Source organism: Equus caballus, chromosome 13 (genome assembly GCF_041296265.1).
Source record: "Equus caballus isolate H_3958 breed thoroughbred chromosome 13, TB-T2T, whole genome shotgun sequence".
Lineage (NCBI taxonomy): Eukaryota > Metazoa > Chordata > Mammalia > Perissodactyla > Equidae > Equus > Equus caballus.
This window is the reverse complement of record NC_091696.1, coordinates 3,989,858-4,005,285: the sequence shown is the minus strand read 5'-3', so window position 1 is coordinate 4,005,285 and position 15,428 is coordinate 3,989,858. Positions and strand designations below refer to the sequence as shown.

At 53.1% G+C, this 15,428-nt stretch overlaps 1 protein-coding gene across 5 annotated transcripts in view; it reads left to right on the top strand.

Annotated features, from left to right (window-relative positions):
* MMD2 (monocyte to macrophage differentiation associated 2) overlaps positions 1-15,428 on the top strand; it is a 56,180-nt gene that overhangs the window by 14,521 nt on the left and 26,231 nt on the right. The gene's annotated exons all lie outside the window — the stretch shown is intronic.

The following is a 15,428-nucleotide window of genomic DNA, read 5'->3' as shown; positions in this document are numbered from 1 at the left end:
GAAGGTGTGTTCCGGTGCCTTCGCTGTGAGGAGGATGGTGGTGGTTCTGTGAGCTCACGGGAAATGTTCTGGATGGTAACCCCATCGTGTCCTCAGGGAGAGGAGAAACGTGGGGACTGAGACATGGCAGGGAGGCCACAGGGCGCTGTGTTAGGAGAGCGAGGGCAGGCGGGGCCGTGGCCTGTCCCTTCCAGAGGCATTGGGAAGAAAACAAATGTGGGTCCCACCCTCGGCTGGCTACCGCACCCCGGCCCCGCCCGTGGAGCCAGGGGGAGTGAAGGAGCTTCCAACTGTGAAGTGCCGTGCCAACAAGCCCCTGGAGTCGGCAGCATCCTCACGTGGGACTGGAGTAATTCAGAAGCAATATTGCCTGCTTGCCCCATATCAACAGATCCTGCTCTTGGCTCCTGAGAATCTGCCTTAGTTTGGGTTTCCCCAGAAGCAGACCCCGAGACTAGGATTCAAGGGCAAGCAGCGTGTTTGGGAGGTGACCCCAAGGTTCATCAATGGGAGAATGGGGGAGTGAGAACAGGGAGGGGCACGCAGCCCCCCTGAAGGGTTTATGAAGAAGCAAGTTGGCACCGTGGGCACCCGGAGCCTAATTCTGCTTGGAAGATGGCTCGGAATTCTTCCCACCGAGGGCAGAGGGCTGGGGTGGGCTGGAGTCTTCCTCAGCTCCCCGTGAGTCGCTGTCGAGGCTGCATCCTCCGGCACTAACTCTCGGGCGCTTGCAGCCGCAGGGCGAAGGCCCCACCTTGCTTCTGCAGCTAGAGCGCTCAGGCCTGGGGCGTGCGGCTGCGGGGTCCAAATGCCGAGGAGCAGCTGGGCACCCACAGCATCGAGGGCAGTGGGCCGACCATTCGGGCTTGCATCTGCCCCTTGTTATAAAAATTGCAGAGGTGGGGGCCTCACCCCAGGGGTTACTGGTTCAGGAGTCTGGGTTTCCATGGCAGCATCTCACTGTTATCTTGCGGGAGCTTCCTGTGAGGCCGGGAGGAGGGGGTGGCCCTGCTTTAGAGATGTGGACTCTCATTGTCCCAGAGGAGAAGAGATTCCCCAGGGAGGCATGGGGAGGGTGCAGGGCTGTGGTCTGACCCAGGTCCTCGGGGTCAGTACCATCAGCTGCACACCTCCAGGGGGCGCCGTTCATGTGGAATGCCATGTGCAGCCTGGCTGAGACCTGTGTTCTCCTACAGACCATGTGGGATTTCCTTGCACCTAGCACCCGGTCCAGCCTCGGCCCCTCCCACCCCTCCCTCAGTTTCCCCTTCCTGTCCCCGGCTCTCTCCCCCCGGGGATTTTGATCTCGCAGCCATTCCATTCCGACGTGGCGCCAGCCCAAGGACTGTTTTTTCCCCACTCTGTTTCCCAAAGGCTGAGCCAAGATGCTGTCTGCCATGCAGGAGGAGCCATGAATTCATGAATGGACACAAAGAGTAGCCGGGGCTGAGCTGGAGAAGGGGAGAGGCTCTGAGGGCCCGGGGCCAGCTTGGAGCCTCTGTGGGACAGACGGACAGACCCCCTTTGTCTCCTGGACAAATCTCTTTAGTCCTCAGCGCTGGGGATTCAGGCCACCGCCACCAGGCACGGGCCCAGCCTGGAGGGGGCAGCCACAGCCGTTCTCCTGGGCCCGGGCTCATTTGGGAGGGAGGCCGGCTTTTCTCCAGGGGCTATGACGGACCCCAGGCAGGCCCGGGGCCAGAAGGAGAGGGGGAAATTGCAGCTCTGAGGCTGGGCCTGGAGAGGACGCAGGAGGGGAGACCAGCAGGGATGGGGCCCAGGTGATGGGGTCAGGGAGGGACAGGCAGGTCAGCAAGCTTAAGCCCTGCCCTGGGGCAGAAATGCTGCCCCCGGCTGCCTGTAGAGACCCCAGGGCGGTGGTTTCGAAAGTGCTCCTTCTTCAGATCTAGCCCAGCAGCAGCCTGTCCATCTTTAAACCCTTCAGTGGAGTGTAACGTACGGGAAAGCGTGCCTCCCTATCACGACTCCAGGTGAGCAACCTGTGGAACCAGCACCCGGATCAAGATGCTCGACGCTGTTGGTTGCCGGAAACCCCTTCATGCCCCCTCCAGTCACTGCCAAGGGTGGCCACCACCCTGGCTTTTATCCTCAAACGCCCCTGGTGCCAGTTCTTGAAGTTTATATATATAGGATCCAGGAGTGGATACTGCCATTCGGCGTCGTATCTGAGATGCGTCCGTCTTTCTGCAAGCAGTCGTTTGCTCATTCTCATCGCCGTCTGGTGTCCCGTTGTGTGAATATCCCCCGTTTATTTCCATTCTGCCCCGGATGGGCATTTGGGTGGTTTCCAGGACTCTCTTTGGCACTGGCCGCTCCCTGCTCCCAACTAGGATGTGGCCGGTTCGAGAACGTCTGGTCTCCAACATTGATTTCCATATTTAAAACGTTTTCGTTTTATTATTTTTTTTTAAAAGATTCCTAAAGGAGTAAATGGACATGGTAGCCAGTCAAACAACACAGAAATAGAAAGAAAAAAATACTATTTCCTGCCCTTCTCTCCCCGTCTCTCCTCTGGTGCTTCTTTTCATTCCTTCTGCTTGTCCCAGTCGGCAAACTGGCCCCACCCCTAGGATGGTGTGGCCTTGGGCAAGCCGCTTGTTCTGGCCGGATTAACCCATGTCTCAGGAGTCTGTCCGTTCCAAAAATTCTAACTGTGCCTAACTTGTTATCTTGAGTCTGAACGACTTAAGCAGTGCTCCGAGGATCGAGTGTTCCGTTATTGGCCGGGCCTTACCTGTTGGGTGCACGGCTCTGCATCGGTGTAACTGAGCGAGGGCTCGTTCTGCTCGCCCCAACCCTGAAGCCAAATCAATTGCAAGACGAGTTGGTGGTGGAGAAAGGGGTTTATTCCATTAGCCAGCGAAATCGGAAGATGGTGGAGTCATGTCCCGAAGACCATCTTACTCAAGCACAAGGTTTAAGCAGTTATGTAGGGCCAGCGGGCTATAAAGGAAGGGGTTGGGATTGTTGACCATCTGGCGTCAGGGACTGGAGGCCCCACCCCAGGCCTTTCAGGTGTCATTGGTGATGGATGTCAGCATAGATGTGTTTCTTCGAGGAGGTCGGCGTATTCCTGAGAAAGTCAAAAGAACAGAGCTAATATTTATCTCTACAGGGAGGTACCTACAGAACGTGCGTATTTCCCAGAGGGTGGTTATAAAAGTCACTTAGGCTACGTGCAAGTTAAAACATGCACTATGTGGGCGGGTTGGTCAGAGGTTATTCTAAGTTACGACACGGCTTCCCTCATGTCAACCTTGCTGTAGGCTGGTATCACTGGTACCAGGAAGGTGAAGATGAATCAGGGCCAGTCCCCTGGTTTGCAGTCTAGGCGTGGAAGCAGACCCAGAAACTCCCAAATACATATTGTATGTGCTATGATAGGGGTTGCACGGGCAGTTGTGGGAGTCCAGAGGAAAGAGTCCGTCTCTCTGCCCAGGAGTGCTCCAGGAAGAGAAAGAGGGAAGGAGAGTCCAAGCAAATGACTTGTGCGGTGGCCTAGAGGGGAGAGAAGGCAGTTTATGACCCAGTCTGGATGGGAGTGTGAGGGTAGCGATCAAGGAAGGGCTTTTCAGGAGAGGGGACTTTTGCCATGGGTTCTGAAGGCTGAATAGGAGTTTGCCAGTTTGAGAGAAGAGAGAAAGGGATTTTCAAGCAGAAGAAACAATGTGTGGAAGGCCCAGGGGCATCATGACTCTGGGCCTTGGAGAGAGCTTTCCTGGGGTGAGGAGGATTGTAGGGACTGAGTTAGCGATAGGACACAAGGAAGTAGATCCCCCTGGAAGACAGGGTCTTCTAGCCCATGCAGAAGCTGCCTGGCGTTTTTGTTCTTGTCCTTGGCACAGGCACTCATGCTCTGCCTTGGCCCACAGACCTGGGAGTCTTGGTGTGGACTTTCCAAGGTGGGAGGGACTGACAGAGCCAGGGCTCAGGGGGACTGGGGATCGTGGGTAACTTGTGGCCGGGGTGCTCTGACCACTGGCCGATGAGGTGGGGATTTGAGGAGCTGGGAAAGGGCTCCAGCCCTGCCCTTCCTTTGCCTCCAGATCCACAGCCAGTCCTCCATCCTGCAGAGGATGGTCGGATCCATTATACTATCATGTAAGAGACTGACGGCAGAACCCTTCCCATCAGGACCACGGACAGGGCTGGAGGGGGCCATGGGTGTGGTGGGAGGTGTGAACCTGGAGTCAGAAGGTCTGGCTTCCAGTCTTAGCCACACCGCTGCTAACTGGGGCTTCCCTTCTCTGAATCCTTGTGTGAAATGACAACCACGATCTGGGCCCTGCTCGGTTGATGGCATCGTGAGGTCCAGAGAGAAGGAGGGTCGTGAAGGCTTTCGGGTAACTCTCCCATCAGGGAGGGCTGCCTCCTGCCTGCCCCATGCCCACGGTCACAGCATCCCTCTCCTGCCACACCTAGAGTCACTCTTCTTTGCAACACAGCACTGCAGGCAGCCTGTGCCAGCCCGTCAAAGTCGGCACGTGAGCCCTGGCTGAGCCCGGCGTACGTTTGGTGGTCCTGGGGTCCCGTGGCATCCCTGATGTGTGGCACCTGTCCAGGTGGGGCCCCCCATCCCCTCCCTGCTGGGCTCCTCCTTGGGTCCACTGCTTGTCAACCTTGCCAGTACACTGGAATCACTTGGGAAGCTTCAAAAATGCCGATGCCCGGGTCCCTCCCCTCGCGGTTCCGTTTTAATTGTCGGAGATGCTGCCTGGGCGTCGGGATTTTTCAGGTCTCCTCTGGTGATTCTTGTGTGCAGCCGCATCTGCCCTGCGAGGCGGTGATGCAGCTGTGTCTGGAGCAGCCCAGGGTTCCAGGGTGGGGGTGATGACCACGCAGCTGAGACCCAGCACCTGTCACTTCCTTGCTGACGTGTTCACAGGGGGTCTTTGTAAGGACATAGATTTGCCTGTGGCCTGAATTTTTTTGGTAAACTACACGTGACATAAAATTGTATTTGGAGCACGTGTCAGAATCTCCTTCCTTTTTAAGGCTGTGTAATATTCCATTGTATGCATAGACTACACTTTGCCTGCCCATTCATCTGTCAGTGGATGCTGGGGTTGCTTCCACCTTGTGGCTTTTGTGAATAATGCTGCTGTGGACATGGGGGAGCAAGGATCTATTCAAGTCCCGGCTTTCAGTTCTTTGGGGCGTAGACTCGAGAGTGGAATTGCTGGATCATATGGTCATTCTGTGTTCAGTTTTTTGAGGACCAGCTGCACAGTTCACAGTGCTGCACCCTTTGCACTCCCACCAGGCGCACACAAGGTTCCAGTTTCTCCACGGCGTCACCAACACTTGTCTTTTTGATGATGGCCACCCTGATGGGGCGAAGTGGTGAGCCCGATTTCTAAAGCAAAGCTTCCTTTTTCCCTTACTTCTACACATCGTACACCTCTTCCAGAGGTACTGGGACCAGCATGTGTTGAGTACCTACTGTGTGCAGGGGACGTCCCATGTCACGTCTCGTCCTCCACGGGGCAGACGTCCGTCCCCTCCTGGAGCGCAGGCTTCGAGGTCAGACAGGCCGGGGCTGAAATCCTGGCTCTGTCCTTTCCCGGCTCTTGTGCCACGACTGTTGATTTGATTTTTCCGGGCTTCAGTTTCCTCAGCTGTAGAATGGAGTTAAGAATAGGATGTCTGTCATCGGCTATGAGGAATCATAGCCCCAGAATCATTAACGTCGGTCAGGTGTCAAGTGTGCTGGGAGCCGTGCACGGATTAACCCATGTCATCCTTTTATAGTCCTCTGAGGTGCATGCTGATGTTATCCCCACGGCTCAGATGAGAAAACGAGGCCCAGAGAGCTTCAGTAACTTGCAGATGGACACGCAGCCGGCAAGGGGTGAAGCCGGGATGGAATCTAGCTTCTCTGCCCCCGGAGTGCCCGATCGTGATTATAAACGCTAATGCGTGCTCAGTAGATGCTGCAAGGCGGGTGTAAGCCACAGCAGAGGCTCAGGGAGCTGAGGTTTTCCCTTGGGGAAGAGGAGCTCCCCAGGCCTAGCTCCACCTCGTCTGAGGAGGGCAGCAGACGGACAGCCCTTTACAGATGGGAAGCACCTTCACTGGTGTGCTGTGAGCATGGAGTTAAGTCTCTGAGCTGCCCTGCAGGAGGCTGGCAGATCCGATAGGGTCGGTTCCGCAGGACGGACCCATGGCTGCACGTGCAACAGAGAAGGGGGCAGGATGGGGTGTGTTGCTGAGAAACTGGGAGACCGTAGTTAGCATCACGTGATTGTGACAGCCCCTGCATTTGGAGGGTTCGCTGAGTTCACTCAAATCTGCCCCTGCACTGCGCCCCACTGCCTGTTCCAAACCTGAGAAGCCCGAGCATGGGCCACCTTAATAAAGGACTGGGGCAGGCACCCTGAGGGAATCCAGCACCGTATTAGCTACAAAGCTGAGCCTCAGCAAAGCATAATTTACCCGAAGGAAACACTTAAAAGTGTTCCGGGGTTTGTGTTGGAAGGAGAGAGGAGAAACAGACTTTCTGCCAACCATCCTCCCATCCGTTCAGACATCTGCTTATCTACCTATCTATCTACTTATTTTTCTACCAAGCTATGTGCCTCTCTCTCCTATCTACCTACGTCTTCACCTGTCCATCTCTCCATCCGTTTATTCCCCATCCATCCATCTATCCAAACTTCCATCCATCCATCCATCCATCCATCCATCCTTCCATCCTTCCATCCCTCCATTTATTCCCCATCCATCCATCCATCCAAACCTCCATCCATCCATCCATCCATCCATCCATCCAAACTTCCATCCGTCCATCCATCCTTCCATCCTTCCATCCCTCCATCCATTTATTCCCCATCCATCCATCCATCCATCCATCCATCCAAACTTCCATCCATCCCTCCCTCCATTCCCCATCCCCCCATCCTCCCATCTGTTCCCCCATCCTCTCATCCCCCGTCCGTCCATCCATCCCCCCATCCTCCCATCCATCCATCCCCAATCCATCCACCCATCCGTCCTTCCAGACATGTATCTACTTATCTAGTTATTTGTCTATCAAGCCATTTGCCTATCTGTCCTGTCTATTTACCTACCCACCTACCCATCTGCTACGGACTGATTGTTTGTGTCTTCCCGAAATTTATGTGTTGAAGCCCCAGTGCCCAGCGTGATGGTATTTGGAAGTGGGGCCTTTGGGAGGTAATTAGGATTGGATTAGCTCATGAGGGTGGGGCCCTCCTCATGGGATTAGTGCCCTAATGGAGAGAGGAAGAGACCCCGGAGCTCTCTCTCCTCCATGGGAGGACCCAGTGAGAAGGTGCCATCTGCACACCAGGAGGAGGACTGTCACCGGACGCTGAGTCTGCTGGCATCTCCATCCTGGGTTTCCTGGCCTCCAGAGCTGCGAGAAAGAAAGAGAATGCATAAACAATCACGAACAGAACATTGGTAGAAATATGCATGGCGGAGCCCCTTCTGATGAGGTCTCAGAAGGAGATGAGGAAGATGTCATTGGACGGGGGAGAAAAGGTGGTCCTTCTCGTGACGTGGCAAAGAGCTTGGCTGATTGTGTCCTAGTGTTTTGTGGCAGGTGGAACTTGCAAGTGGTGAGATTGGATGTTGAGCTAAGGAGATTCCTCAGCAAGGTGTTGACGGAGCGGCTTGGTTCCTCTGGCGGCTTATGGTAAATGCCAGAAGAGAGGAATGAATGGAAGAAGGAATTGTTAAGCAGAAAAGAACCAGAATGTAAAGATTTAGAACATTCTCAGCCTGTCTATACTGTGAAAAGTGAGGACTTGTGTTCAGAAGAGAACATCCAAGGTGGGGCCAGCCCCCCGTTTCATCAGGAGATTAGTGTGGGTGGGAACCACGGACATCATCAGCCGTCTCAGCTGAAGCCAGGAACAGAAAGGGGATTAAACCAGCAGGGACTAAGAAGACTGGGCCAGATAAAGGAAGGCTGCACACGTGCTGTTTCTCAAGAAAGGGGAAGGACGATGACGAAGGCAGTTCAGATGTCCTCAGGACTGCTGCTCCCCCCACAGCCCTGCAGACAGGGTGGTCCCTCCTCAGTTTCAAAGAATGGGGTCGCCTCTCTGATTTTGCTGGCCGGGATACCCCTGCCCAGTGCCTCAGGGGCGGGGCGACCTCCTGAGCTGGGGGCGGGGTGATGCCGTCACACCAGGGGGCTGGAGAGCAGAGCCTCGGGCCAGAGGATTATTCTCGAGCCTTAAGATCTCGAGGAACTTGCCTTGCTAAGTTCTGAACTCCTTCCTTCTTTCCGCTTTCTCCCTTTCGGGATGGGAATGTCTGTCGGAGGCCTGTCCCACCACTGTATTTTAGAAGCACATAATTGGTCTGGTTTCCCAGGTTGGGAAACAGCTGAAGAGGAATTTTGCCTCAGGATGAGATCTCACCTGTATCTGATTTAGATGGTCTTGAGATGAGACTTTGGAATTTTAGAATTTAGAGTTGATGCTGGAATGAGTTAAGACTTTCACGGCCGTTGAGATGGGATGAACGTCTTTTGCCCCTGAGAAAGACGTGAATCTGAAGGACCAGCGGTGGAATGCTGTGGACTGAATGTTTGTGTCCCCCTAAATCCATATGTAGAGGCCCCACCCCCAATGTGGTGGTATTTGGAGGTGGGGCCTTTGGGAGGTATTAGGGTTAGATTAGGTCATGAGGGTGGGATCCTGATGATGGATTAAGGCCCTTAAAAAATGAGGGAGAGACCCTAGAGCTCCCTGCCATGTGAGGAAACACCAGCAAGGTGGCCATGCGCAAACCAGGAGGAGGGTTCTCACCAGACGCTGAATCTGCCAGCACCTCCATCTTGGATTTCTCAGCCTCCAGAATTATGAGAAATAAATGTTTCTTATTTAAGTCACCTAGTTACGGTATTTTGTTATAGCAGCCCAAACTAAGACACCATCCATTCATCTCTCCACTCCTCATCCTCTATCCATCCCAACATGCCCCATCCCTAGTCTGTCCATCCGTCCATCCATCCATCCACCCATCATCCCTAATCCATCCATCCATCCATCCCTAATCCATCCATCGATCTGTCCATCCATCCATTGATCTGTCCATCCATTCATCCCTAATCCGTCCATCCATCCATCCATCCATCCTTCCATCCATCCCTACTCTATCTATCCATCCATGCATCCATCCCTAATCCATCCGTCCATCCCCAATCCATCCATCGATCTGTCCATCCATCCATTGATCTGTCCATCCATCCCTAATCCGTCCATCCATCCATCCATCCATCCATCCTTCTATCCATCCCTACTCTATCTATCCATCCATCCATCCACCCATCCATCCATCCTTCCACCCCTAATCCATCCATCCATCCATCCCTACTCTATCCATCCATCCATCCATCCATCCATCCTTCCACCCCAATCCATCCATCCATCCATCCATCCAGACAGCCATCCATCTATCCATCCAGACATCTATCTACCTATCTACTTATTTATCTATGAAGCCCTTTCTTGTCTACCTACTTACTCACCTACCCATCCATCTAGTTCCACAGTCAATAAATTGAAAACGTATTGGAAAATATGGCCGTTGTCCTGTGGGCAGTGGGAGAGCCAATGAAAAAATTTAATTGATCATGAAAAGTTGAAAATTCTACTTTTCATGATCAATTAAATTTTCAGATTGTGGCATCTGTAAAACCGAGGTGCATCGATGACGTCTTCGGGGAGTTGTGGGCATCAGCACACAGCCCCCCTGCTGCCAGAAAGCTCTTTGGGCCCTACAATAGTTGAGTCCATATGTTTTCCCTCCACCTACTTCCTTTATCCTGGGCAGCCCTGTGCTGAGTTAAAGGTCAGGGTTCCTAGGGAGTGAGGGGAGGATGGGTGCTGGGTGATGACTGTGCCCCTGCCACACAGGGAATGCTGGAACAGTGGGATACTGAAGCTGGCATTGCCTCATAACCCCCTACCCCTTCCCCAGCTCCCTCTCCAGCCTGCGGCTTCCCTCCCAGCCCCTGAGCATGCCTCCTCCTTCCTGCCACCGGGCTTTTCCTGAAGCCCTTCCAGCCTCCAGAAATTGCCTCTCCTGTCTTGAGTGCCTCTGACCATCATGTCTCTGGGATCCCAGCTTTCCTTCGGGAGAAAAGAGCCTTTTCTCCTGCCAACAGCCACATCATGGCAGAGGACTGGCCTTCTGTTGTTTAAATCTTTATGTGATAAAAGCATTAGCATCATGACAATAAAAGAATTTCCTCCAACTTTTTATTTTGAGAAATTTGAAATTTAACATAGAAAAATTGCAAGAAAAGTTCAGTGAACACCCAAGTGTCATTTACTTAGAGTCACTGGGTATTAACATTTTGCGGTGTTTGCTGTGTCAGTTTCTCTTCCTTTGAACCTTTCGAGGATAAGTTGCAGGTGTTCCCCCACAACACGCCGCCACTCCCAGGGACCCGGCGCTCCATGCGATGCTGTGATCTAGTCTCTGTCTTCCCCCGCTGCCACTACAAGAGTTTTTAAGAAGAATCTCTTCTAAAATGAATCCTGCCGCCTCGCCACAAAAATTTGCATTTCATTTTTGTGCATTTACATGTTTTCTTCCGTCCACACGCATACTGTGACCTTACGGCGAATTGTATATTCTCTTTTTCACTTAATATTACACGGCAGACATTTCCCACGTCGTTATACAATTTAAAAACTTATTTTTAGTTCCACAAGTAAAACTTGAATATAATCTCATAAAAATTCAAACAACAGGTGAATTGAAAATCTCCTGCCCAATCTTAAAAATCGTAAAATAGGGGGGCAAAGTCCTCTGTGACCGGCACCCCCAAATCCATCCCTCTCTCCTTTTTTTTTCAGGCCTCGTCCTGTGCGTTTACCATGGATCTGTGGTCGACATTCAGGTTCATTCCTGTTACTGTTTTTGTTGGCTCTGTGTCACTTTTAGTCACCAGGCCAGTTAGCATCTGGGCCCTTTGATGAGCCTGACTCAGTGCTTCTCAGACCGGGCCCCAGCCCCAGAGATAACAGTTTCTTTGATCTGGGATGCGGCCTGGGCACAGGCATGTGTAAAATCTTCCCGGGTGAGTCCTTTTCTTAGCATTTTTTAAAAATGAGGTGAAATTGACATGCACGCAATTAACCATTTAAAAGTGAACACTTCAAGGGCATTCAGTACGTTGACAGTGTTGCGCAAACACCACCTCTTTCTAGTTCCCAAACGTATTCCATATTCTCTCACGGTACCTGCAGGCTAGGCAATGTTATCTCCTTTTACCCACAAGGAAGCTGCAGCCCAGAGATGTTAAGTAATTTCCCCTAGGTCACACAGCACCCAAGTGACTATGTAGGGATTTTCCACCCACTGTGCCTAGCTACAGGAGAGAGCTCCTGCTTCCTCCAGTTCATGATGGAAATTCAACCTTCTGTCTTTGTCTCCCTGCCAGCATCCAGCTCTGGATCCTGGCTCAGTTTGGGAGCCCCCCACATGGAGTTGCCCTCCCTGCCCCTATCAGATGCTGTGGCCACGTGGTCACCCAAGCAGCAAGGGCTGGCCACAGAATGGGGATTCTGTTCTCCAGACAGGAGACAAGGCCCCTTTCCCTCCTTTAGTTAAACCAGCGACGACCTGCTAGAAATGTCAACTCTTCTAAGAGAAATTTCCCACAATCTTGAAGGCCGCCCTTCTGACTGCCAGCTCTGTTCTAGAACATTCTAAAATGTATCTGTGCATTTCATCTGTTAAAAATGACTCCTTTGTCCCTGGACCGGGGAACGGGTAAACACACCATTCTGCATCCAAGCGATGGACCAGTTCTCCACAATAGAAAGGAAGAGCCATCGATACACACAACAGCGCGAATGATTCTCAGATGTGAAGTACGCCAAACTCAAAAGGCTGTACGGAAAAAAAAAAAAAAAAACGGAGGACGGAAAGGTTGAGAACAATTGCCAAGACTGGTACTGTTACATTTAGGAGGGCCCGGTTTTTTCTTGTATGAGACACGTTTGTCTTAGTACCTTTTGAATGGAAAATCAGTAAACCCCTGTTTTACATTCAAAGCACAATTTCTTTTCCCGTAAGAATGTGCTTTGACTTTGTACAGTGAGTTCTGTTGGGGACTCCTGGAGGACTCCAGTTATGGGACATTCGGCACGAGGCAAAGCTAGCGGGACAGAGCAGAGTGGTTCTTCCTGGCCTAGGGAAAGGGATGGGGTCCCAGGGGTGTGAGGGCATTTTGGGGGGTGATAGATGTGTCATTTATCTTGATTGTGGTGTAGCAGTTACACGACTCCCTCCATTTGCCAAAAACCATAAAACCGTGTAGCAAAAAAAGCAAATTTTACTGTGTCAATTAAAAGGTAAATGAAAACACCAATGAAACAATTAAATTCATTGTCCTCTTAAAATGCCTGCTTAGAGGTTTATGAAGAAAAGAAGGAGGCCACAAAGAGTTAAAGAAAAAGGTCTTGATTCCGGAGGGCTGTGGGAACCCTCTTTCTTGGGCTGCTGGCCCTGGCCCCGGCCCCGTGGCCCGGCCTCTCTTTCTCTCCGCCTGCCTTTCTCTCGCACCGGCTTTCAATAGCAGCGGCTCGAGTGGGAGACAACGAGAGTTTTGTGGGGCTCAGAAATAAATAAATAACTGCCCAGGCCTGGGTCGCCATGGCAACCGTGACATCACCCTTGAAGCCAGGAGTCGGGAGGCGGGGCTGGCACCATGGGTGGCTTGTTGGAGTTTGTTAAGGGAGCAGAAGGAGTGAGGGCGGCCAGGCGGCGCCTGGTCGTGGCTGGAGGAGCACTCCCTCGGCTGCAGACTGGGTTTGCCACCTTGGAGAATGGCGCGAGCTGCGTCCCCAGCCCAGTTGGAGGGAGCGTAAACTGGCGCAGCCTCCCTGGGGGCTTTGGGGCAGAATCTATCAAAATGAACACAGTATGCACCTGTGTTCGTGTCTCCAGGGCTGCAGGAACAAGTGGCCACAGAGCATGTGGCTGAGAAAACAGGAATGTGTTCTCTCACGGTTTTGGCAGCCAGAAGTCCAAGATCCAGGTGTCGGCAGGGGTGGGTCCTTCTGGACGTTCTGAGGGAGAGTCTGCCCCAGGTCTCTCTCCCAGCTTCTGGTGGTTTCGGCGAGTCTTGGTGCTCCTTGACTTGTGGACACATCACTCCAATCTCTGCCTCCTTCTACTCTCTGTATCCCACCTTCTCTAAGGACAAGTTGCATTAGGTTAGGGGCTCCCCACCCCCAGTAGGACCTCATCTGCACTCATTGCATCTGCAACAACTACGTAAGGTCACATTTGGAGGTGCTTGGGGTTAGGACTTCGACCCATGTTGGGGGGACATATAACACTATTTTTGTTATTATCACATGCTGTTTAATAAGCCGCTCTTGGCCACCAACAGCTTCCTCCTGGGCCACCCGTGAAGGTGGGCAGATGGGCTAGGTGTTTGGGGCTCCTGGGGAGGCTGTACTTCTGTGGGGTCCCCACCCTCAGGGGCGGGTCCTCCACTTTCTCTGGGACCGTAAGCTCGGTGGTTCGTCTGCCCCTGCCCGAGTGTCCAGACCCTGTGGGAGATGCAGCGCTGACGTCTGGCTGGCCCGGCTCAGAAGCCCTGTCCTGGGACTTGCTGCCAGAAGCCCTTAGTCTTCTCATCTATCTAATGGGCTCAGCATGACCCTGGCCTTGCCGTGGTGGAGTGACCGCTGGCTGCAGGCAGAGAGCAGCTTCCAAGCAGGTGGTGGGGAGCAGACTTGGACCCCCAGACTCGTCCAGGTGCCGAGGGGCCAGTAGAGGAAAAGCAGAGCCCAGGAGTCCTGGGGCACGTGGCACTATCACCTGGCGGATGTCCCCACGCTCCAGCCTTTGCTCCTTCCTGCCCTGCATGCGCCAGGCTGCTGGCAAAGCGCTCTGGGCTCTCCTTGCCTGTTCATGCTGGCCTCTGCGCCACGAGCACCCTTTCCACTCCTGCCTTTTCCTTCACCTGGTAAACTCTTCATTTCCTCCTTCAGCATCCATTTGCTGGGTACCTGCTGTGGTGCCAGGAGCTCTGCCAGGCCCCCGGGTGTCGTGGTCAGCCTGTGCCCCAGGAACCCACAGACACAGTGTGGGCCTTGCCCCCAGGGAGCCCTCCCTCTGCTCTCTGATCTTCCTCTGAGCTCCGAGAGCACCCACCCCCACACCCTTGCCGGCACAAAGTGGGTGCTCAGCAGGTGTTCCCTGGGAGGATGAGAGGCACTTATCACATTGTCTTGGGATTTCTGCTTGCATCCGATGTCTTCTGGGCTGTGAGCTCCTCGAGGGTAAGACCGGGTCATGCCATCCCTCTGTCCCCAGGTCTGAGTGTTGAGCCAGCATACAGAAGGTGTTTAATAAATGCCACATGAACCATACTGGCATAGATCCAGGATATAGAAGGTGCTGATAAATCCTTGGTGAATTGTACCTAGCATGGATCCAGCATACAGAAGGTACTCAATAAATGCTCCGTGAACTTTATTGGCATGGATTCAACACACAGAAGGTGCTCAATAAATGCTCTGTGCTCTGTCCTGGCGTGGTGTTGGCGTACAGAAAGTGCTCAATAAATTCTTGGTGCACTGTACTAGCATGACATTAGCATACAGAAGGTGCTCAGTAAATGCTCAGTGAGCTGCACCAAGCCTGGCCCCAGCATACAGAAAGTGCTTAATAACTGCTCCGTGGACTATCCTGCATCGAGCCCTTTTGTTCTGAATCACGCGCTCACATCTCATTTTTATGGGTCTTCGTAGTAATAATTGGGATCTTGGGGGAGAAGTTTCCGGTGTTTCTGTGGAATTTCGCCCCATCTGGTGGCTGTCCCTTGGCAGAGTCCCAGGTGACCTGTCCGCTTGCCTGATTCTGAGCCTGCGTAGGCAGAGGCGGTGGCCCCTGCTGAGCTGGTCCTGCTTGCAGCCGGGTGCCTGCGGATCTTGCTCGAAGCTCTTGGCGGCCACTTTCCCTGCCCTGCCCGGCTTCCCTTCCCAGCCTGACCTCAACACCCCTGCACAGTCCTGTCCTGGGGGCTGTCACTTCCTAACCTCTCTGCTCCGAGGCTCCTCCGCCATAAAATGGGCCTGGTGAGAGCCCCGTGTGCTTGTGGAGCTCCAGTGTGGAGCAATCGAGAGACGGGAGGGGGCGAGGCTTGGAAGATTCCGGAAAGACACCAGAACATCAGGAATGTTTGTTATGAAGATAAAGTCACCTGGCAATTCCACGTTGGCAGTTCTATGCCGCCAGAAGCGAGTACAGATGTTCACCATTTTGTAGGCCCAAACTGGAACGTCCACCTCCAGTAGATTGAGCACATAGGTGGTGGTACGTTCGCCCAGGGGAATACTATACTGCCATGAAAACAACCAGTTGCTGCATCCAACGTGAGTGGATTGCACCAAAGTCACGTT